This window comes from Sus scrofa, chromosome 5 (genome assembly GCF_000003025.6).
Source record: "Sus scrofa isolate TJ Tabasco breed Duroc chromosome 5, Sscrofa11.1, whole genome shotgun sequence".
NCBI lineage: Eukaryota > Metazoa > Chordata > Mammalia > Artiodactyla > Suidae > Sus > Sus scrofa.
Genome location: NC_010447.5, coordinates 96,677,799 through 96,703,867, shown reverse-complemented (window position 1 = coordinate 96,703,867; position 26,069 = coordinate 96,677,799). Strand labels below are relative to the sequence as shown.

General features: G+C 37.8%; 1 long non-coding RNA gene across 1 annotated transcript; it reads left to right on the top strand.

Moving 5' to 3' along the window:
* Positions 1,170 to 24,250, top strand: LOC110260862. The gene is made up of 3 exons (XR_002344383.1): positions 1,170 to 1,365; positions 21,166 to 21,249; positions 24,044 to 24,250. It is a non-coding gene; the product is annotated as an uncharacterized LOC110260862 (long non-coding RNA).

Sequence of the window (26,069 nt, the reverse complement as noted above, 5' to 3'; positions counted from 1 at the left end):
CTATTGCAGAAAATTAAAATTATATGATGCTCTTTTCTTTTTAACAAATCAATAAAAAGCAATTTTATTTGAGCTGTGATTTTCAAAATTATAACCTACAGATTTAGATTCACTGTGCAACCAATTCAGTGATGAAGAGAATGTGATTATTGGGATAGCTTGAACAGAACAGACTGTTAAAAGAAAATTGATTTTAGACATCCAAGAGAGTCTTATATATGTTTTGTTTTCTATGTTCATAGGGCATAAATAAAAATAAGAATTAAAATCTGCACTGCTGCCCATTTTGTGTAATAATATTTTCTGGAATAAAAGGCTACATGTAGGACATACACTGTGGACTCATTACGGTACAGGTGCTGTGCCAAACGCTTGGTATGGATCTCTCATTCCGTCAGGCAACTGCTCCTAAAAAGTAGGTATTCTTTTTCCTCTGTTTTAAAAAAGATCTGGAAACTGAGTCTTCAAGTGATTGAATAACTTGCACAAGGTCAAATCATTAGCAAGTGTTTGTACCCAGATTTGCATGCAAGCAGTCTAGGGGTCAGGAGCCATGCTTTATTCACCCCCCCTGCCCCCAGCATCCCCAGAGTCTAGCACAACACCTGGCTCTGATAGGCTCCTGAATCTTAAGAACTGTAACAAGGCATCAATGACCAGTACATTGAGCCCCAGTGCAGCCAACTGGCCTTCGGAGGCCTAGAGAAGCGGAAAGGAAAGCCTGAATCAGGCTTGATACAACATTCAGGCTCAGCCCTTTGAAGGGCCCGTCACTCTGAATCATTCCAGCACAAATTATAGGCTTTAAAAGCGGTTTGCGAATGTTACATTTTTGAGTTTGCTGCACTGCGTGAGATCTTACATTTCACTCCCTTCTTTGGACAGCGTTCATTCTGATTGTATATGAGTTTGTTCGCTCAAGGAGAGAAAGCCAGTTTGAAAACAAACCACGAATACAGATGGCTTTCCTCCTCTGACCCCTCCTTCGTGTTTACCCCGTATCAGAAGTAGGATGCCTTTTGAGATGGATGCAGATAGGCGACCAAGAATGAAATTTCAATTTCAGTTTTGGCACGAAGGAGGCAACTCCCCCACATGTCTTTTACAATGTGCTGACTGTAATACTTTGACCAGAAACCACTGGTAATAGCAAGAAATTAGGCCCTGGTTAGAAACGTATTACTGCCTTGCCAAATCCCTTCTGTGGAATTCAACTACTACATATTTTTAGGTTAAAGCAAACTAGAGCGCCTGCACTTCAGCCAAATCTGACTTTGGTTTCAAATTACCTCAGAGAAGAATTTTTAGCTGATAATTCACTTTATATGGTTTGTTTCACATGGAGATAGAGTCACAATGTATTTGGTAAGTAAACCTCTTTTCTATTAAAAAAGGCGGTACTTACTTACACAGTAGATGTTCCCAGTGGAAAGAAAATACTGGTTCTCTCTGGGGGTGGAGTGAGGTGAGTGGGTAGGAGCTATGATATCTTAGGTACTGGAAATGGGGAGATGGGAGTTTGAGAAGAGAGGCCAAGACGACGAGAGGAAAAAAAAAGGGATTCTGAGGGCTCCTGAGAAATATCTGGAAAAGTCTAGGACTTTGTTCTAGGGAATAGTCCTGCTAGGTTGGCACCAAGGTCTCCAACTGATTGCACTTGGTCGGTCCGTTTACATATGTCAGGCCTATATACCTTGTATACAGCAATATTTTCCTTTCTTCTGGTTAACCTCTTCTTACTCCTATGATTTGAAAGACAAGGTAATGAAAACGTGTGGATGAAAATAAACTCCCTGGAATATCTCCCCTGCACTGCCTTGGGTAAATAATAGTAGACCTGCATTTCTCTAGTAATTGCAATCCTCGGTGCTATTTTTTTTTTCACTTTCTTATTTTTGCATTTTTAAATTTATTGTTTTTTTAATTTAATTTTATTGGAGTATAGGTGATTTACAATGTATTAGTTTCAGGTGTACAGCAGAGTGAACCAGTCCTACATATAAGTTTATCGATTCCTTTTTCTCATATGGGTCATTAAAAATCTACTGAGTCGATTTTCCTGTGCTATATAGTAAGTTCTTGTTAATCATCTATTTTATACATCCTTAGTGTTGCTTAAATGATTATCAGGAATACATATGCCTCAGGAAAAAATGAGAAGGTCCTAAAGGAAAAACAAAACATTTCTAGGGCAACAGTTGATCCCAAGGAGAGACTTCACTGCTTATTCAACAGTTATTGAGTGCTTGCTGGATGGAAATAGGTGAAAGTAATGGTTGGAAAAAAGACATTGTAATGCACAGTCCCTTCTCTAGAGGAAGTTATTTCATAGCAACATTGTCCACTTGGCATTTTGAAATTATGAGTTCACTGAGAAATTCTAACTCCCAAATTCCAATACAGATTCTTGTTTGTGATAAGCCAGAGTCCTGACCTTTGTAAATTTTACCTACTTGGCCATTTTTATAATTGATCTTAATGTAGGTTTTCTTCTTTTTCGGATCCCTCCCAAGTCATTCCTGACAATTAATTTTACTAACTGCTAACCCTAATCCTCTAAAGTGATTTGTGTCTACTTGTTCTGAGCTTATTGTCAATCGAAGAGATTTTAATGAGCAACAGTGAGTATATCCGAACCAAAAAAAGGCCATTTTCTTTACCTAAATAAAATGCCTTTGTTTCAGTGGCAAAACTGCTAATGTGCTTATCCATAGTTTGTGTGTGTTCTTAATCTTTTCTTTTTTTTTTCATTTAGAAAGATTTTTATTTTTTCCATTATAGCTGGTTTACAGTGTTCTGTCAATTTTCTACTGTACAGCAGGGTGACCCAGTTACACATACACGGGTACATTCTATTTTCTCACATTATCATGCTCCGTCATAAGTGAGTAGACATAGTTCCCAGTGCCATACAGCAGGATCTCATTGCTTATCCATTCCAAAGGGAATAGTTTACATCCAATAACCCCAAATTCCCAATACACCCCACTCTCTCCCCCTCCCCCTTGGCAAGCACAAGTCTATTCTCCATATCCATAATTTTCTTTTCTGTAGAAAGGTTCATTTGTGCCATATATTAGATTTCAGATATGTAATATCCTATGGTATTTGTCTTTCTCTTTCTGACTTCACTTGGAATGAGAGTCTCTAGTTCCATCTGTGTTGCTGCAAATGGCGTTATTTTGTTCTTTTTGATGGCTGAGTAGTATTCCATTGTGTAAGTATACCACATCTTCTTAATCCAATCATCTGTCAATGAACATTTAGGTTGTTTCCATGTCTTGGTTATTGTGAATAGTGCTGCAATGAACATATGGGTGCATGTGTCTTTTTCAAGGAAAGTTTTGTCTGGATAGATGCCCAAGAGTGGGATTGCTGGGTCATATGGTAGTTCTTTGTATAGTTTTTTAAGTTACCTCCATACTGTTTTCCATAGTGGTTGTAGCAATTTACATCCCCAGCAACAGTGCAGGAGGGTTCCCTTTTCTCCACACCTTTTCCTTTTTTTTTCTTTATGTCAAAATTTTCTCTTGCGTTTAAGAAATGAAAAACCTTGCAATTTTAGTTCATGTTATTAAGAAGACTTAACATACAAACTTTGGTCATAATGTTAGGGAGGCAGAAATTTTCCTCTACCCTTCTAGGTTCTTTTGGCTGGTCTCAGAATTGAATTGACATGAGCATGTTAACAGGAGAAAACTGAAGAAAGTTTACTGACATGTACTCATGGGAGAGACTCAGGAAAACTGAGTAACTCACCAAAATGGCCAAAGCTCTTAGCTTAAGTACCATTTTTAGCTAAAGAAGACCAAAGAAGATCTTCGGACCAGAGGTTTGGGACTTCAGAGAGGGAGAGGGCAATGCACATTGAGATGGAAACGCAAATGTTTGGCAACCAAATGTTTGCCTGGCCAAGCTGAGCCGATGAGCTCCGACCTCGAGGCCCTGCTGAGTTTCCCCATCACACCTACCTCGGAGTCCTTGCGGATGTCTGTGGTGGTGGTGCTGTTTCAGGAACAGGCTCTTTATCTCAATTCTTTTTGTCAGTGAAGTGGAAGGTAAGGAGAAAGACTTTCAGAGTCTTCTGATTCTTGAAAATAACCAACCTAAATTCATCCTCATGCCAAAGAGACACATTTTGGGGTGAGAAATTTTGCTCCTATAAGAGATTGCAATGGTTCCTGCATATTCCTATTTTAATAGAGAAGCTTTTAACTGAAATACAAACAAGTGCACAGAACAAAAATATCTGCTTATTTCTTTGGACTCACTAGCATAGTCAGATGTAGTCACAGACTATGTTATAGAGATAAGGTGGTATCGCTTTTAAAAAACTTAAACATTTTAAGTTTTGGATTCTTTCCCTTTGGTTCCTTTCTTTGGAAGCAATGTTAGAATAAAATAACCCAGTTTCCCTAAATTTAAGATACAGTTTTTTTTTTTTAAAGAGAATTTAGAAGCACTCTTGGATCATGTATTATGAAGGAATGTAAAGTCTATACATAGACATATTTACATTGCTAAGGAGGAGAATTTCCTGTCCTTGTGAACATTCTTCTTTTGTGGGTTTTCCTCGGCTCTTTATAGAGCATAATCACTATGCCGAAATGTCAAGAAACTAATGGTGGCCACTAAGGAGGATTTATCTTTTTAAACACTCCTTGGAAACAGACATCCTCTATGAGAGTTAATCTTTTTATTAATTAACAGATTGGTTTATTCACTAGATGCAAGAATAATAATGAAAGAATTGTAACATATTCACTAATATATTTAGTTATACACACAATCAAATGCGTCAAGTTATTTATCAATCTATGTATAAATACTTAATGTAGTAGACTTATTAAGATATTTAAAAGTTTTCAGGTACAAGTTCAAATTATTTAGACTACAAAGTTTGTAAAGAAGACAAAAAACACTGACATTGCAGCCAGGAGACAATTATATTCTACCAGTAAAAGCTGTGTGATTTTTGGCAGATTAGCCAAGCTCTAAAGGCCTTGATTTCCTTATTTCTGCCATTTCCACCTGTTTCAAACATTCAGTGATTCCTTATGGAGCCTATAGAGAGGTAAATAATCTGGTTTGAATAATTTCAGCATTTTTAAATGATTGCATAACTCACTTGCTTGACCTTATCCTTGTAGTTCCTTTCATGAATTTAACATTAATTTTGTTTTGTTTTTCATAGCATCACTGCTTCTGATTGTATAACCGCTTTCCATAATTTAACATAGGTGCTTAATTTGATTCAGGACAGGTGCAAAAGTCCTGCGAGAAGCAGCAAAGATAAGTCCAAGAGCATTGTGTACTTGAAGTAGAGCACTGAACAGATCATTTAATTTACTCTACCCGTTTTTTGCACTTCTTTGTCACCATGTAAAGTAATTAGCCTGCCACCTCTGCCATTTTAAGCACGTAGTTACTTATTCAGACGTTTAGGAGTACTGTTTAGCTAACTAAAATTTGAATTTGCACCTCCTCTTTTCCCTGAAACGGCCCTTATTAAAACTTCTTAAATACTATATTGAAGTATTTTACCTGATCTGTGCTTGATTTTCACACTCCTGTGCATCTCCTCCCTCCTCTGCTCCCCTATCATTTGAAGTCTCTTCTCTGACCACTTTGATTTAGAATTCTCTGCTTGTTCACTGTATGGTCGGGCCATTTAAGATGGCTATTCTCTTGTTCGCTGACATCCCCTGCGCCCCCAGTGGCTCACATGACTCTCTAATCCTCGTAATTATAGGACTTAATCAGTAACTGCTTAGGTGTTTGCCCCTCCCCCTGCTGCTGGTTTCTCTGGTACCTGACCAATCAACCTAACATGAATTCGCCCTATAAATGGTAGCCTCTTCTCTCCAGCCCTGCCTGCCGCCTGCCTTGCACAGCGGGGTGTTGCTCCAGACCTCTGCCTCAGACTTGTAAGATCCTCTCACTAGTAAACCGTCGCTGTCTCTGGCATTGTTTCTAGGCTCTTCTTTGCTCTTCAGGCTTGTAGGCCTTTGGGGCATATTCACCTTCCTCTGTCTACACAATATTGATTTAATCCATACCTCCATTCTGGGACTTTTGCTGACTCAACTCACTCTTGGCTGAGCTTATGACTTCAGTACAAGACCCTCAAATATCTATCTCATTTTCATACCTCTCCAATTCCAGATTCCTATTTCTAAAAGCAGCCTACTCTGTTTTAATCACCACAAGACCCCCAAATTCAACAAGAAGTAAATTTAATATCATCTCTTCCTTCCACTTCCATCATGCTTCTTCTCCTCAATACTAGCAGGTTGTCCATGCAGTCATCTAAGAGTAAAATTTAGGATTCACGTTATTCTTTAGTTCCTATGGTTTCCTAGTTATGAAAGCAGACTCTATAGAGTTCTTAAGCTTGAATTTCAGCTCCCAGGGCCTCTACCTATTACTGGCCTGACTTTGGGGAAGATACTTGAGTGCTCAGTGCCTTACTTTCTGCATTTGTAAAATGGAGATAAAAATTAAATGAACACTTTGGGGTTGTTCTGCGCATGCTTTGTATAAAGTTTGTAGAATGTTGTCTGGCAAAGAGTGATCACTGAAGATTGCTTTTATTCTCATAATTATATCCATCATTGTTACTTTTGGGAGGCAGCTCCTAATTCACTGCTTGCCTTCTGGGAGTTCTTACTATTCTCCTGGGAGTATTGACCTAAAGGCTCTTCGATGCTCTCTTGCCTACAGTCAACCCCGATCTTCAATGATGCTTTGCTCTGCCACTTGAATGATCCTACAAGCTTATTTTTAATCTATCCCACATTCTACTCAACTTGTTTGTATATTTCTCTTCTTGACTAATATTTGTAAGGGGAACAGGAATGTCTTATGGATCTTTCTATTTCCAGTGCTTGGCATAGAGCTAAAAGGTAAATCTTGGTTTAACAAAATAATGAATGGATGTTGATTTATTTAGAACTATGATGTAATATAAGGCCTAAAATTTCACGTTCATCATGTTATAGTGACTAAATAAGAGTCCTGAACAGATGAGAAAAAAATGAGTAAATGTTGATATTACTCTGTGTCTATTTAAAATATGCAAGTAGCAAAACTTTCGTGAGCATGGATGAGCAGGGACAGGAGTGAGCTTGAATATTGAAAATAACGTCTTTTGAGTTTAAACTCCATACTCCATTTAGACGAAGATTTGACATGGATTGTTGCAAGAAGTTTCCAGGTCTAATTGAACATTCGTCTGCCCAAATCAACCTCCTCTGGCTAATCTTTTACCATCGCATGAGGCCAATGAGAAGCCACTTTGAACTGTTTTCTTAGAGAATTAGGAATCCATGTGAGACCTTCTCTAACGCTGATGGGGAAATCAAGACTTTAGGACTATTAAGCTCAGCATTAAACGACAGGCAAATGTTTGACACCATCCTCTTTGCCAGAGTGCCCAGGACGCCACAGTGGACTCTCCCATTAGATAAAAGTTAAATCCAACAATCCATGTTTTTTTTCTGGTTAGTTAGCAGACAATTGACTGTCAATCTTTGGAAAAAAACAAAAGTGATGGGACCATTGCAGCTGTGATGAACTATTTTGAAAAACAACAACAACAAAAAACTGGGATTCAAGAATAATAATGTCTTCTTCTTTTTTGGATATATTCCGGCTGTGCCAAGGGATTCATTAATTAAATCAGTCCAAGCATCAAATCTTAAATCATTCTGGGAAAAATTGCCAGTTTATTTATTTCACTTCAAATTTAGACATGACCATAACGATATACTCAGAGAAACAACTCTGAAAATTGACCAAATGATGGATTTGATTGGGCTTGACAATTAATTAGGGTTTTCTGAAAGCAGAATTGTATGTTTTTCTTTGGTGAATTACTGCCTAAGACTGAAGAGTCAGTAGTCCATGGTTTCAGAGGCCAGGGACATTTATTTCTAAATGAATAAGAATTTATGCATAACTACCTTAATTATAAATATGAATTTGAAGTTGTATTACTCATTTTGTGTATTATTCAAATGAGAAATAATTACTGCGTCTTCTGAAATCATCTAAATTTTTAACATCATTCAGTTGTATGTTAGAATTTAAGTCTGTCCTTATCTCTGCTTTGGTCCTTTACTAAATTATGTGTTTCTGAATTGCCTTGTTTATGTCTTCATATTATCTTCCCACAATGCTTTAATAGATTGGATATATACACAAAAATAGCCAAAACTTCCATTTAGGTATATAAATTTAGTGCTTATATACCTTTTAATCCACAGAGCAACTTGATGGGGTAAGTACTACTACACATATTTTATAAATGAAGAGGCAAAGGTTCAGAAAGTTTAAAGATCCCCTCACCCAATTTCACCTGGGTAGAAAATCTGGAAGGTGGAAAAGCCCATGACTCTTTGCACAGGCCGAACTCCATGGCATATTGATGATTCCTGAAGACAGGCCCTTAAAAAGTATTATGTGAGTCCTAGATAAATCTTTAACTAAAAGTTTCTCCACTGAATAATTGGAAAAAAAATTTCAAGGAGTTTGATAAAATGGCCAAAATCTGCTAGGAAACCTCTAAGGATGACCAGGAAACAAGGGTTTGTCAGAGCAAATGTCAGAACTTACTATGAATCTATAGAAAATAAGGCAGTGTGGTACTGGTTCAAGAAGAAAAAGAAAAAAAAAATGACCAACAGATTGCTTTTAAGATCCCAGAGAGATACCCGTTTTGTGACTGTCCTCTTAGCTACGTCTGAACTGTGCATCTCAGAGTTGCCGTAGTTTTGCTTCGAATGACATTTTCAAAATCTTGGTTAATTACACCAGTCCATTCATTACACTAGTTCAAGGGCTGATTCACACTCCTACCAAGAGGTGCTTTTTCTAATCACCTTAACCAAAAGTGGATCCTACCTTCTTTGTACCCCTGTGTTACCTCTTTACCTACCCTTTAAAAGAAAAGATCTGTGAAGACCATGATACTTAACCTTCAATTTAAGTAAATAAACACAACAGTTCAGTGTTCCAAGGTTTCTGCCTGGTTGAAAATTTTATTAACATAACACTTTAATATATAGAATAGGATTTCTCAAGCTTTGCTACTTAAGATACTAATAGGCACTTTTAAAAATAAACAAAATAAGGAAGTAAATGGCAAATGCTATCAAATATTAACTACCTATTGGTTAGTAACCGTGATAACTAGCATACAAAATTCTTTGGAAAGATGTGGAAGTGAAGAACTCCTAAATTTAAGCCAGTTTCTTCCATACTTGCCCACAGAACATACTTTTCTTCCTACTTGCTTTCATAGTAGGAAATTCTTAGGGTTCTTTTTCTTGTTTTTCTTAAAATTTAGCTTATTTTATTTTATTTTTTGGCTGCACCTGTGGCATGTGGAAGTTCTCAGGCCAGGGATCAAACCCAAGCCACGCCAGCAACCCAAGCCACAGCAGTGACAATGCCAGAGCCTTAATCTGCTGAGCCACCAGGGAACCCCATTTAGTTTAATTTTTTGAATAAATAATTAATTTGGCTCAAAATCAGAACAATGAAAAAACTAAATTTTTCTCTTCCATCCTGTTCTTATCCATTGCTCTCAGTGATTAGCTACTTTTTTACAAAATTAAAATACAGATAAATATTTTATTCTTTTTCTTAAAAAATACAATATATTATATTGTTCTGTACTTATTTTTCTTCACTTAAAGTATATCATGGACTTCTTTCCAGTTTAGTATATAAGGAACTTCTTTAATCTTTGTCATAACTGTATTATGTTCCAATGAGTGTCATGTAGTGGCTTATTCATCAGTTCCCTAAATTTGGATAAATACATTGTTTTAAAACTTACTCTGTTACAAGTTAATTCATTGTGGCATTTTTTGTATGTGTGTCATTTCATAAATGTGCCACTATATCTGTAGGATAAATTCCTAAGACTAGTAAGTCAAAGAGTGAATACATTTGTAGCTATTAGAAATTACCAACTTGCTTTTCATAGAAATCACATTCTCCTCTTTCATTGCCTGTTTCACTGTGCCTTGACAACAGAATGTGTTTTTACATTTGAATTTTGCTAAAGTTATTGTTGGAAAATGATTTACATGTTTTCTTCCTATAATTGAGGTGGAACATTATTTAATATGTTTAAGGGTCATTTGTGCTAATTTTTCTGAGAAATGTGAATTTACATCCTTTGTCTATTTTCTTTCCAAGCTTTATTATTAATGAGGTATTAGATGAGCCCTTTGTGTGTAATATGAATTCCTCTTCTCTCTGCTTGCCATTTATCTCCTGATTTTGCTTCTGATAATTTTTTACCATACAGAAATTCTCGATGTACTCAAATGTTGAATTAGTCTTTGCTTCTTTCCCTCTTTCTCTTTCTTCTTTCTCTTTAATTCATTCTCTTTCTCCCTCTCCTTTTTCTTTCTGTCATTGTTTGTTTGTTTTTATTGTGTTTTTTTCGGAACTTTGGTTCTGGAAGACCACAAGATCTCCTACCCCCCACACTCTCCTTACAACATAACTGAATTAGTTTGCTGGGGCTGCTATAACCAAGTACCACAGACTTGGTGGCTTAAACAACAGAAACTGACTGTCTCACAATTCTGAGGCTAGAAGTATAGATGAAAGTGTCAGGGTGGATCTCTTCCAAGACCTCTCTCCTTGGCTTGCAGATGGCTGTCTTCTTCCTCTGTCTTGCACGATGTTTGTCCTAATCTCCTCTTCTTATTTATGTATTTATTTACTTTTTAGGGCTGCACCCATGGCATATGGAGGTTCCCAGGCCAGGGGTTGAATAGGAACTACAACTACTGGCCTACATCACAGCTACAGCAATGTGGGATACAAGCTACATCTGTGACCTACACCATAGCTCCTGGCAACGCTGCATCTCTGAGCCACTGAGCAAGGCCAGGGATCAAACCTGCATCCTCATGTTTACTAGTCATTTTCATTTCTGCTGTGCCACAGCCGGGAACTCCTCTAATCGCCTCCTCTATACTGGTTAAGTGCCCACCCTAAGGACCTCATTTAACCCTAATTACCTCTTTAAAAGCCATATCTCCAAACAGAGTCATGTTCTTACATACTGGGGGTTAGTGAATTTGGGGGGCAACATAGTTCAGCTCCTGATATTCCTACATCTAAGAAGTAGAATCTCTTTCCTCCCTTTAAATCTTGATGGGTCTTTCAGCTGCCTTGATGGTAGAGGTGATACTCAGTGCCATTCAAGGCCAAGTCTTAAAAAGATAGAGCTCCCACTCGAACCATTCTTTCTGGAAGGCTGGCTCCATGGAAGACGGACGTTATGCTCTGAGGAAGCTCAAATTACCATGTGAAAGGCCCAGGATAAGGAACTGAGGCCTCTGGGTAACAGTTGGCCTCAACCTCACACAGGAGAGTAAAGAAGCCTTTGAAAGACCCCAGCACCAGACTCCAGTCTTTGAGCCTAGGCTCTAGACCTCATAAGACTTCTTCTGCTGTGCCCTATCTGCATTTCTTACACGCAGAGGCCAGGAGTACAATAAATGAATGTTTTACACCCCTATGTTTTGAGTAATAGTTATATTGTTCTGATAAATGGAACATTGATCATGTTAAATTCTTCCCCACTCCAAGAGTATAAACAAGTTCACCTACAATTCCTTTGAGAACTCTTACTTCATTTTTAACACCATGTAGTGTGTGGAATTGATCAAAATTTATCTTTTTTCACAAATCTGACTAGCATCCATGAGGATGTAGGTTCGACCCCTGGCCTTGTTCAGTGGCTTAAGGATCTGGCACTACCATGAACTGTGGTGTGGCTCTCAAGAGGCAGCTTGGATCTGGCGTTGCTGTGGCTGTGGTGTAGGCCAGTGGCTGTGGCTCCAATTCAGCCCCTAGCCTGGGAACCTCCATATGCCGCAGGTGTGGCCCTAAAGAGACAAAAGACAAAAAAAAAAATGATCTTTTTCCAGATGACTGCTCAGTTGTCCCAATGCTATGAATTAAAAAGTTTGTTTGCCCATAATTTAAGCTGCAGTTTTCATTATACAATAAATGTAATGTGTAAGGTGAAACCACTTTTTGACTTTCGATTTTATTCTTTTGGTTTCCCTTACTATTCATGCTCTGATGTCACATCAAAGCTTTGATTTAATTATCAAGTATTTGTATTATATTTGCTATTTTACTGTCAGGTGGGGCTAGTCCCTGTACATTATAACAACTTATAATCTTAAATCTTATCATGATTGTACTAATAGTGTTTTTTTTAAAATTACTCAATGAATTTTCTTACATTTATAGGTGTAAAACAATCATCACAACAGATTTTATAGCATTTCCGTCCTAAACCCCAGACACATCCTCCCATCCCCCATCCAGTCTCCTTTGGAAACCATACGTTTTTCAAAGTCTGTGAGTCAGTATCTGTTCTGCAAAGAAGTTCATGGTGTCCTTTTTTTTAGATTCCACATGTAAGTGATAGTATATGATATTGGTGTTTCACTGTCTGGCTAACTTCACTTAGCAAGATAATTTCTAGGTCCATCCATGTTGCTGCAAATGCTGATATTGCTTTCCTTTTAATGGCTGAGTAATATTCCATTGTGTATATGTACCGCATCTTCTTTATCCACTCCTCAGTTGATGGACATTTAGGTTATTTCTATGTCTTTTGTACAGAGTGCTGCAGTGAACATTGGAGTAAATGTAACTTTTTGAGTCATGGTTGTCTCTGGATAGACACCCAGGAGTGGGATTGCTGGATCAAATGTAATTCTATTTTAGTTTTGTGAAGAATCTCCATACTGTTTTTGTAGTAATATGGTTCACTGGACAGTCATAGAAAAAGAAACACATGATTGATAACTATGCCCTGAAAGGATACTCAATGTCAAAAGAATCTTTGATTACTTAAAGCTAAGGGTCTTGTTTGTGCTTTCTCTGATGAGGATTTTTTTGTTCTTTAGGCTGCACCTTTGGCACATGGAAATCCCCAGGTTTGGGGTCAAATTAGAGTGGTAGCTGGGGCCTACACCACAGCCACGGCAACAATGGATCTGAGCTGCATATGTGACCTATGCTGCATGCAGCTCACAGCAATGCTGGATCCTTAACCCGGTGAGCGAGGCCAGGGATCAAGTCTGCACCCTTACAGAGACTATGTGGTGTCCTTAACCGTTGAGCCAAAATGGGGATTCCAGATGAGGAATGATATTTTTAAGATAATATTCATCCATCTTTCTTCCAGCATCCATAAATTCCCTTTTGTTAAGATTAACAAATATTGAAGATTTTTGTTTTAGAGAAGAGCAAAAGTGGTATCTATCCAAAACAATGAGGTTGATGCCAAGAAAATTACACAGAATTATTGAGGCAAATTTTGGCTCTTTACACTGCAGCATTTACTTGCTTTCATTGTTTAAATAGAAGCTAACAATTTTCTAAATTTTATAGCAAAGTCAAATCAGGTCAGAGAAAAGCTAGAATGAGAATTTCCATACACTATATGTTCATCATATAAACAGAACTGGGCTTAACTTTTTCTTTACCAACAAACCAGTGAGGTAAGAAATTTTAGAAGAACCATAGAATTTAAATAAGTTACAGAATCCTGCAAGACCTAGAGGGACCAGGATCCAGGATTGTAAATTTGGAAGCTGTCCTGGCCCTTTTCTGGCCTTCGCACCTTGGCAGCACCCCCCACCCCTCTTGATAACCTGCATATAAAAATCATCTGCTCATAGTTACCCAGATAAATCCATCTCGCTTAAATATAAATGTTTTATTGAAATTTTTAAAAGTAACATGTTACAAAAAAAGTTAATGGTCTAAAACTTCATAAATATGAGAAAAACTTAATAGAATAAAATTCCCTAGAAGAAAAAGTTGTCATGAAGCATTTGGAAATTATAAGCTAACATTACAATATACCACCACTACCAACAAAAGTATCTTAATAGAGCAATGGCTGATGCAACAAAAGACCAGAAATATAAGAACTCAGAATAGCGGCGCAGGTTACAGTAGGTGACAAGCATACAACAGGAGAAAGAGGGGAAACTGGTAGAAAGAAGAAAATGAAAGTAAAATAGTGAAACAATTTTGGATATAAAGGCTTCAATTACAGAAACAAGAGTAGACACTAAAGAAAATATCTCTGTATGTGGCATCAACCTCACTGTCTTGAACAGAAAGCAGATACCTTGGCCTGCTCCATAAAGAAATTCTTGATATTTGTTAATCATCTTAATGAAAGGAAATTTACAGATGCTAGAAGAGAGATGGATGAATATTATCTTAAAAATACCAGTCCTCATCAGAGAGAGCGCAAACAAGACCCTTGACTTTTAAGTAGTGAAAGATTCTTTTGATGTCGCCTACGCTTTCAGGGCACAGTTATTGATCATGTGTTGTCTTTTTCTATGACAGTCCAGTGAACAATATTAATATAGTTGTCATGAAATTTAAGATTACCTGTTTTGATTGACATATGAAACCATTGATCATTCAAATGTATTTCTTTAGATGAAAACATATTTGTATACATTTATATTTTTTATATTTATGTTTGACCTGGTTAAACCAACAAAAGTAAAGAAAATATAAAGGAAAACTATGTAAATCTTTAAAAACATGAAAAAACATCAGCATATATACTGTAGTGGAAAAAGTTACTAATTCTTTAGTGAAAAATAAGATTTTTAAATTTAAAAATGTGTATAATTTAATTCTAGTTCACTTATATAACCATGGGACATTATTTTATGTACCTGTGTAGTCCTTCATGAAGAACTGTGTCATCTTGATATATTCAGAAATAAGACATTTATTAATATACCTGAGTAATAATCTATATACACTTTTAGGAAATACCTTTCATTGTACACTTTAGAAAACTTGGATAATTTATAAGATTGAACTTGGCAGCTCAAAAGAGAGAGAGCCAAAATTTATGTTCTATGGCTACTGTATTTCAGTAGCTTACTTAAGAAATAGCTATTTTATTTAAATACTTTTTTAAGGGAGTTCCCTTCATGGCTCAATGGTTAATGAAGCCAACTAGGATACATGAGGACGTGGATTCAATCCCTGGCCTCCCTCAATGGGTTAAGGATCCAGAGTTGCCATGAGCTGTGGTGTAGGTCACAGATGTGGCTCAGATCCCACATTGCCTTGGCTGTAGCTGTGGCCAGCAGCTGCAGCTCCAATTCAACTCTTCACCTGGGAATTTCCATATGCTGGGAGTGTGGCCCTTAAAAGCCAAAATATTTTAAAAAAAACCAAAAAAAATTTTGAAGGAAAAAAGCTTTAAAAAAATCTAAATTTATTGTCACTTGTTGGAAATTGAAATATTCATAAGCATTTATCCAAAACATGCATGGCTTTATTTTTGCCATTTGAAAGTGAAGCTAAAAGCTTGGAGAAAATGAACTTCCTCTTTACAATCGTTGCTTTTTTTTTTTTTTTTTTTTATTTTCCATGGGAACAGAAATGCTGCAATACCATTTTCTTTGTAAGAGTACACTATTTGTGTTTCAGAGCCAAACCAGGCTAAAGCCACGTGGGAACTTGCCATTCCTCACCTTTCACTTGCTCGCTGAGTGGAAATGAGGACCACAGCTCTTACTGTTTTGGCGCTTGAGTTTACCTCAACAGCGGTTGAATGGATGCCATTCAATTGCCCATGGGAGTTTGTTTATCACTTTATCATTTTCAGATTGTTTTCTATACATCTATCTCCTGATCTAACGAAACTATAAGGCCTTAATAATGTGTAATTTTATTTTTGGATTCATCTTAATGCCAATCATACTCTAACCGAATACTTACCTTTGAAATTCATAGAAAGTGATGACCTGTAAGACTTAGAGGAGTGCAGCTTTCTAAAAGTTATTTTAAACATGCTATTCAAAATCCTTATGCAGAAATTACAGAGCACCTTATTGCGAAGGTCTCCTGTGTTCTTGTGACCCATGTGTTCTCCGGTTTGTGCTTAGTGTAGACCTAGAGCTCCCAGAGTTCATGATCAGCCAGACAGTGGTTCTTCCTTCACTTAGAAATGACAGACTGAAAAAGCAGTCAAATAAATGAGTTAAACATTGTGATAAATGCTATTAAGGAAAAGAAATTGGGTCCTGAGATAGAAAATAACAGAAGACCTACTTTTGATTGGGTCGTCGGAAGAGTCTTCTCTGAGGAGGAAATTTGAAATGAGAGAAAAGAATGAGGAGCCAGCCAAGAGAGTAGTGCGACTCAGTCTGGTGTCACAGTCAGTACCAAGATTCTCTTACAATGTGTTATGTTATGATGTAGCCTTTCCTCATTGCATCTCTCTCTCTCTCTCTCTTTTTTTTTTCCTCTTTAGGGCTGCACCTGCAGAATGTGGAAGTTCTCAGGCTAGGGGTCGATTTGGAGCTGTAGCTGCAGGCCTATGCCGCAGCCACGGCAATGCCAGATCCCAACTTCATCTGCCGTCTCTGCTGCAGCTCGCAGTAACACAGGCTCCTTAACCCACTGTTCAAGGTCCGGGATTAAACCCACACCCACACGGACACTATGTTAGGTTCTTAACCTGCTGAAGCACAATGGGAACAACTAATTTTATACGTTTTTGAAGTGTCTTTCTTTTACCACCTTTGTTAGATTTTGTTTCTAAAACTTAATAACTTTGTAGAAACAAACTTGTTTTTCCACATTAAATTCCCTTTATTTATCTCTTAGGAACTCTCTCCCCAGCCAAAATCCTTTAACTGTTAAGTGTGTTTTCTGGTTCTGTTATATTGCTGTTTATTTTACATTTGTCTGTGGCAAGAGCTGATACCACCTTAGAAAAATATGCTGAGCTACAGGTTACAGGGACTCTCATGCCATTCAGCATTAATGAATTTATTTCTTCAACCACTCAATCTCACAAGTACAAGTGCATTACCTGAGCTTGGGTTCCTCCAGGCAGAGACTCTGGGATGGACATGTGTGTGTGCATGTGTGTATTTGGTTAGACAGTGCTCTCAGGATCCACCCCTGTGAGAAGGTGAGGGAGGTAGGACTGGCAAAGAAAGACATTTAACTGTATTTGATCGTCAAGCTAGGGAGCCTTGTGAGTGTAAGGGGGTACCAATCGGTTTTTAAGCCGGGATCCCAAGTGAAGTCTGGGATGTCCCAGGACTCAGGAGGATCTACTGCTTCCATAGATATGAGGGACTTTAAGAAAACAATGCAGGATTGACTAGTAATCAAATGTGAGAGATGAATGGATGGAAGGAGTACCTAACTTCCAGATTTCTGGTTTGGGTCACTGATGGACCAAGTAAGTAAAGAAGGAAAAGATGGTGGGACCTAGAATGAGCTGAGGAAGATAGCGAGATGATGCTCCATGTTGTTGAGTTGAGGTGCTTGTGAGATATCCAGCTGGAGAAGAAGGCACTTGGACGTGTTTTTCTGATAGAATTCAGGAGAGAAGTCTGGACTGGTGATATGGGCTTGAATGCTTTCAACCTAGAGATGGAAGTTCAAGATGGGAATTTCAAAAAGTAAATACTGTTTACTGTAGAAAATACATAGACTTCCTCTGGCAGAAAGCAATTCATTAAATTATCTGGGAAAGAGCCAAGATTCCCAATTTCTGAACACATGTTTAAGTAAAAATTACATACTTCTTTTCAAGTAATTTTTCTTTCCTTACTCTAAGGATTTTACCAAATTCAAAGTATAGTGAGTCAAAAGTGTTCCTTGATGATTCTATTTAAAAATCACCCAATGTTTATGCAGAATAGAGATATGTTAGACTTGCAAAAATTTCAAAGTCTGTGCCTCGAATACTCCATTCATATTTATTTCTCCTAATAAAAACATTGATAAATTTTATTTACCACTTATTTTATGCCAAGCACTGTTCTTGCTGCTTTATTTGAATATTTTCATTTAAAATTTACAACCTGGAGTTCCCATCCTGGCTCAGCAGAAATGCATCTGACTGGAATCCATGAGGACACAGGTTCAATCCCTGGCCTCGCTCAGTGGGTTAAGGATCCGGTGTTGCCCTGAACAGTGGGTGTAGGCCATGGACACAGCTTGGATCTCATGTTGCCGTGGCAGCTGCGGCTCTGATTTGACCCCTCACCTGGGAACTTCCATACGCCGTGGCTGCGGACCTGAAAAATAAAAAATTAAAAAATAAAATAAAATTTGCAACCTGTTGGGATATTGCTAGTGGGATACTACTATAATCTTTATTTTACAATTTGAGAAAACTATAATCCAGAAAGGTTAAATAATTTGCTGAAATTTATTCCAGTTAGTTACTTCATGTTGTGGCACCAGTAATGAAAACTTTTTGATCAGTAGCTGTGCTAGAAAGTAATCCACTTTTCCTTTATATAAAGTTATTTTTACTTTTTTCCTGTATGTAGGCGTGGTGCTCTTAAAGTAAATTGCTCATAAACATTTGGTTATCCCAATTTCATCAATGGAATACAATCTCACACGGATTAGAAGTCATCTTGAACTCCACCCATTGCCTTTTCTTGCAGATCTAATCAATAGCCAAGATACATTGTTTCTATTTCCCTCTAGTCTTATAACTTAGTGTCTTCATTTTTATTCCCACTGCCTCCACTCTAGTTATCTTCGCTTAATATTTTTCAAACTGCTCTAAGAACTTCCTAGGAACTAGAGTCCTGCTCTTCTGTTTGTCCCTAGTTTAATTCATCCTTCACATCGTTTCCAGATGAATCTTTGGGATAGCACAGTCATGATCTATGTGATTCACAATTTCAAAACTCTTCTAAGACTCTGCCTTGCCTAAGGAATTACATCTTTATCTCTTGAGTTTGACATTCAAGACCTTCCATATTTATAGCCAATGGAGAAAGATTATTCCAGCTCCCAAGAATGAATGTTAAATTTTCAACCATTGTGTTAGCCAGTTGTCAAACACAACCATCTAAAAAAAAATTAAATTGTGTGATCTTTTAGTTAAAAGTCTCATGAGAAACAACAGCAATAAATACTCAAAACTCATCAGATCTTAATCATTTTACTGTATTTTACCATTAGGCTCCTGAGGTTATTTGTGTATATTGTTCTAGATGGTGGAAATACTTTGTAATAATATACTACTTTGCATCTCTTCTTAACTCTGCATTCAACAATGTGACCTTGGTAGATTGAAATCACCATTGTGGGGATATTTACACCATGGAAATGGGAAAATGCTACAAAGCAAGGGTCAAAATGTTTTGTTTGTTGTCTAGAGCTGGGCCAGCAGAGCATAGGATATGGACCAGTCTGTTTTTGTACTACTATTCAGCCACGTGTGTTCCTTTATGTATTGTCTATGCTACTGCACTGAAAGGGAGAGTAAAGTTTTGATAGAGATGGTTGGCTCTTGAGCATAAAATATTTATTCTCTGGTTCTTTAAGAAAAGCATAGCCACTGCAGCAGAAACACTCCTAAAGATAACAGGGAAACAAACTAGTGTGGCTTTGTTTTGATAAAACTTTATTTGCCAAACCAGAAGGTGGGCCGTATTTGGGACTGTGCTTTAATGACCCCTGATCTAGACAAATGAAAGGGGTTAAAAAAAAAATGTTACTAGTTCAGTTGAAACTTAAACATTGTCAAGTTTGTAGCCCTCATATCATGACTATTTTAACAAATTGAGAAAATATTCTTTCAGTACTCAAAAGCTACTCTCTGATTGAACTAAGAAGTTGCTTATGTCATTGATGAATTAATGAACATCCAGCATATTTGTCACTATTATGCTTTCATCTTCCTAATTAATATAAGCAAAAGTAACAACCTGTATTCATGTTGGAACTATGCTACACTGTCAATTGCATGAAGAGTTTGGCTTTGGATACAAGAGTGTAGCAAAAACTGATGAAAGCACTTTGCGAGCACACCCAGTAAAATTTATTATAAATTCAGGTACATTAATATTAATATATATCCATACTTTTTGTTTGAGAGATGACTGTTAATTGCTGGCAGACCACTATATATAGCTCTATTTCAAGCTTCTACTTTTCATGTACACATTTTCAAATTAAAGTCAATAAATACTCTTTCATGAATGTACCTTTCCTATTCTCAACTTCCTGTGCCCAAGTTACTCCTTCTGCATAGAATGACGTCACAACTAATTTTATAATTTCTCTATACACCCTCCAAGACTTAGCTCACATGAAATCTTTATTAAGAGTTTAATTACCTCTCAGGTTATGTATAATTTGTTTCTCCCCTACATATACATAGCAGTGTTCTCATATTCTTTCCCACATTTGTCAGAGTATTTTGTATATCCCCACCAATCCTTTTGTTTTTTTAAGAGCTAGGCCCATGGCATATGGAAGTTCCTGGGCCGCAGATTGGATCCGAGCTGCAGCTGCAATGCCAGATCCTTTAACCCACTGCCTTGAGCTGGGGATCAAACCTGTACCTTCACAGTGACTTGAGCTGCTGCAGTTGGATTCTCAATCCACTGTGCCACAGCAGGGACTCCCCACCCACCCGTGCAATGCTTGATTAGATGTTCTCCGAGAACGTACAAGTATCTCTTCCATTTTTCACTCCTTATAGAATCTAGTCATATGTCTTATATGTAGTGTTTAATGCATATTATCGAACCGAGTAGAAGGAGCACTGTACAAATAAATTTGCTAGGATATTTTTGTCTACGCAAACTCCTTTTAGTAAACCTGATCTATTTACTTTCTCCCAGGACACATATTTTACATGTATGCCTCTTGTCCATGCTTCTCTAGCATATAAGTTTACTGTCTTAGTCTGTACAGGCTGCTCTACAAAAATGCCTCAGACTGGGTAGATTATAAACAACAGAAATTTATTTCTCACAGTTCCGGAGGCTGGAGACTCCATGATCAAGCAACCATCATGGTTGTGTTCTTGTGGGGACCCTCCTCCTGGCTGTAGCTGGTACTTTCTCACTTTATCTTCACATGGTAGAAAAGGCAAGCAAGCTCCCTGGGATGGCCTTTAAAAGGGCACTAATCTCCTTCATAAGGCTGTTGTCCTCACGACCTAGTCAGCTCCCAAAGGTCCTATCTCTTAATACAGTCACCTTGGAGGTTAAAATTTCAATATATGAATTTAGGGGGAACACATTCTGACCATAGCATTTATCAATTTCTCTCTTCTTACCTGACTCCCAGGTTGAAGACCCTAGTTGGATTCCATCCGAAGCAGCGAAATATTTCCTGAGAAGAGGAGAAAAAGGAGAGTTTCTTTGAACTTCAGTATGTTTCATTTATTCTACTATCTTCCTAAGACTTTCTTTCTTTCTTCATTTATTTATTTAGTGGCTGCACCCACAGTGCAGGAAGTTCCTGGGCCAGGGGTTGAATCCCAGCTACAGCTGCAAGCCATGCCATAGCTGTGGCAATGCCCACTGTACTGGGTTGAGGATTCAGCCTGCACCTCAACAGCCACCTGAGCTGCTGCAGAGACAATGCCAGATCCTTAAGCCCCTGCACCTCAGCAGAAACTCCTGGAGGTAGTTTTCTTGAAGAAAGGAATTATATCGTTGGCTCTTCACAAAGCACAAGTACTTTCAAAACATTCAGGGTAGAGTCTTGTACTCCGAGGCTGAATTTACTGTTTCATGAATGAAAACATTTTTCATAAATCTCTGTATTCCCTACTGTGCTTAATGGTGCTGAACATATTGTAGTCACTCAATAAATAGTTGTTGATTGATTGATATGTTAGTGAAACATAAAAGCTGAAGCTAGTTGAAAATTAGACATATTTTATTGAAATACAATAAAACTATCTTCGGTTTCTAAGTATTTTAATGCTTTCAACTGTTATTTCATCTTTCCATCACAGCCAAATTTTTATGCAATGTCATGAGGCTGTTGTCTGCTCAAATTTATAAGACACTTAAAAATGCTCAGGCCCCATAGCAATGCCAGGATCTAGAAAATCTGCAGTCATTTATGATTAATGATACTCTCTGTTTTGTGAGGGATTATTAAAAACAGAAGCCTATGACTTCACTGTTTCTGACAATAACTTTGAACACAGGGTCAGTCCTTCAGTTTTAACATTTCTTTGTGAGATTAAAAGAAAGTAAAAACAATTGCATTGGGAGCTTCACCCAGATGTGACAAAATAGGAGACACAAGTTTTCAATCTGTTTCTTCCAATGAAAGGCCCCCTCATTCATAGACTATTGATGATGAGCAAATGTTACTGAAAGGCCAATCTAGCCATCGGAAAAACATAGAGTTCAGGACTCTATCAGGCATCACACGGGCAATTCATAGAAGATGTTCACCATAAGGCTTAAGAGCAGCTGAAGAGCTGACTCATAACAAACGCAGTTTCATTTTTGCATTTCCTCCAGATGAGTAACTGGAACAAGAGTTATCAAGTTGAAAAAAAAAATAAAAGTCTTCAAGGTTCCATCAAAAATGTAAGCAAGGACTGAACGTTTCCTGAGGGAAAATATTGTACAACATAAGGACCATTTTTATTCAATTACGCAAAAATAATAATCATGTGCTCCAGCAAACAAAAATAACAGGAACAAACATGCTTTTAAATGGAAAGTCCAGATTCCAGAACACACATAATTCTCCCTCTGCTATTGTCTTATTTACCAAAGGTAATTTATAAATATCTAGACTTTACCTGTGATTATCTAAGGTAAGGTATTTGATTGCAAGTGTTAATGTTTTAAAAAGGAGATGTATGGCTTTTGCAAAAATTAATTCAAACATTCCAATTCTGTTTACTGGCAAAACTTTACAAACCATAGGAAATATAAACTCACTTCTTACAAGAATTAGGACAGCCTTCAAAATACACCCAATTTCATCTCTGCTAGCATCTTTAAAGCATTCTCCTTAATTGTCAGGTAACACGGAGACCGTTTTCAGAGTATATGCTTGGTGTGTCCCTTTTTCTGTGTTCTAAGTATCTCACAGATGGCTAGGCCATGGTCTGACCTTAAATTTGTATGAAAAATTAAGTGGAAGACCCACGATTGAGTTGTGGTTTTTCTCAGTTTAAGATGATTTCCCTGGAGTCTAGCAGCGGAAGAAAAAACCAGCTGCTTGATAGGAATTGTCACTTTCCAGTCCCTCGGTGAAACAAGTACTAAAAAGGATTTAGTGGGAGCCAGCTTTCAGCCAATCCTTCTTCCTGAAAATGTGATGATGTGAGGGTAGACAGGCCCAAACGACAGAATCATCCAAAAATTTCTTCCTCACTTTATTACTGCAAGTTAACTTCTAGGGTCCCCCCCCCCACCAAATGGCTTCACTTGCACTTCTTGCTTCAAAGCAGTGAAATGATGTGCCAAAGCTATGCGGTTAAATGAAATAGTCCTGGGCCGAAAGAACAAAGATGCTGTCATGTCATGTTTTCAGTCCTTACAGTAACCCCAAGTTAAGATAATCAAACAAGAGGTATCTGCTCCTTCATAACTGCAGGGTTTCAAACCTTCCTTTCTATGAAATGGAACGAGATTTGTGAAGTCGAGGGTGTTGTAACATGTGCTGAAATAAAGCTCTTTGCAGTTAATGTCACCAAAGAAGTGAGTTAGAGGTTTTGTAATGAGACACCTTTCTTTTTTAAATAATAGCTTAACGGTGTTGCTTTCTCTGAAAGAAAAAGCAGTCCTTAATGTAAAGGTTTTTTTGGGGGGGGGTTATTGTTTATTTTAATGATATGGTCTATCCTCGCATCTATACCTTTAGTATTTGACCAGTGATTTTTAAAATATGTTATAAATTGATCCACATGTCCTGGATGTGGATATCTAAAAATGTTGGTGAAGCTCCAAGAACTGTAAAATACACATAATTGGCTCAAAGAGATGGTTAGTATTTCCTCTTTGTATTTGTGGGTCAAATTAGGAACAAATAATAGAAATGTAAAATGCTTTGCTGTGCTTAAAAAAATCCTCCCAGACCCATGAAGTGAATCGGCAACATAATTAGCATCCTTCCCCCGACAAAGGAATGTGGTTTCAAGAAAGACCCTATGCACTCCTGGCTTTCATTCATTCATTCCTCTTTGTAGGAACTATCTATGAGCACCTACCAAGATGAAGCATTCTGCGAGAGCCCGAGGCTCTAGTAATAAAGGAGGCAGCCAGAGGCATGTTCTCATGAAGCTGAACATCGAGTGCTGTCAAATGCGCTATAAAGAAGTACATGAAAAATAATGAAAAACAGGAGGAGGAGTTCCCGTTGAGGCTCCGTGGAAATGACTCTGACTAGTATCCACGAGGACTCAGGTTTGCTTCTTGTTCTCGCTCAGTGGGTTAAGGATCTGGCATTGCCGAGAGCTGCGGTGTAGGCAGCAGATGCAGCTCGGATCCCACATGGCTGTGGCTGTGGCACAGGCCTGTGGCTATAGCTCCAATTCCACCCAGTCTGGAAACCTTCGTATGCTACGGGTGCAGCCCTAAAAGGATGGAAAAGAAAAAGAAAAACAGCAGGAAGTGTAGGAAGTGCTAAGTCCCCCTGTAGAGGGGACCTTTTAGCTGAGATCTGAATGACCACATGCACTGGTTATGTGACTGTCTGTACGGAAAAGTCCAGGCAGAGAATTCAGAGGCCCTGAGGGATTAAGCTTGATGTTGGAGGCACTAAACCAAAGGTAGCCTTTTCTAGAGACTGGTGAGAATGGTGGAGTTAGGTCCCATACTACCTCGCAGGCAGGACGAAGAGCTTGGAGCTTCTTCAGCTGTGATGGAAAGCCATTAGATGATTTCAGGGAGGGGCGTAACGTGATTTGATTTATGCTTTTTAGAAGATTCCTCTATCTGCTCTGCAGAGAACAGATTGTAAGGGAGCAGGGCTTGAGGCTGACTTCTAATCACTCTTATTGCTGTAGGGGAGACCATGTGAGACAATCTCGCGTCGGAAGGGTATTTGTATATGTAATGGAATTCCAATAAAGTTCTCCTCTTTCATTTTTTTAAATCTGTCTTTCAAGTATGCTGTGAATACTGTCTTGCCTCTGCTCCCTAAGATGCTGGTTTTCCTCCTTCCCCAGTTTTCTGCATCTACAGACTATGTCTCGGTGAAATCTTCCTCTAACGTAATAATTTATTTCCATAAATACATTTTCAACAAATCATAGATTATGATAATATATAATAGTAATAATAGCAATAGTAAGAATTGCTAATAGCTATAATAATAATTTAATAATTGGGGTGGACTCGGTTTATCCTAACAACTGAAGCAAGATATTGTTCTCATTTACAAATAATAAAGATTCAAAGGAGTCAATAAATTGGCCAGCTGCTAAGTCAGGAAACCAAAGTCTGAAACACAGGTTTTCCAACCAAAAAAAGCTCCTGTTTGTTTCACTATTCTAAGTTATCCTTTTAACCAAATATTTATTCTTTTTATGCCAGTTAATGGTGATCTCGGCAGATGTCAGCATCGAAGAGAAGAATGCTCCCGTTTCTGCCTTCAAGTGCAGACAGAAATATCAAGAGGTAAAAGTTATTATTTTAACCAGTGCTAACATCCTCACTCTTACAAATATGCAATAAAATATGGATATGAAACATCAGAACCTTATTTCAAGAGACCAGGAGAGAAAGAAGCACAGAGTAATGATCACTAACATGTAGTTGTGTTCCTGTTCACACAGGCAGTAAACACTATATGCTTAGTAACATGTCAGTGCCCTTTAAAACAGTAGAAGTCTATAGATTACAGCTTTACGTCTAGTTTGTGAATACAATGCAGTGCCATGAAGCTGCCTCGATCATCATTATTTCCTAACTTTGGAGTAAACAATAGCCGTTGAAGTATACAATTGCCAAAACAGAACTGATCAGATAAAAACCTGATTCTGTTTATCAGTTCCCCCTTTTCATCACCCATCCCTCCTTGGCAACATAAGATAGATAACAGGAGCATAAGAAAAGAATGATGTGCACGAATTATCTATGAGGACTGATTTGGACACACATCCCGAAGTTAGAGTTCTTGAAAGTCCATTGTGCATTTGCTTTCTTGCACTATGCCTGGAACCACTTTTAAGCCAAAGGGAGTGTATTAGGGTACCTAATTATCCTTTCAGC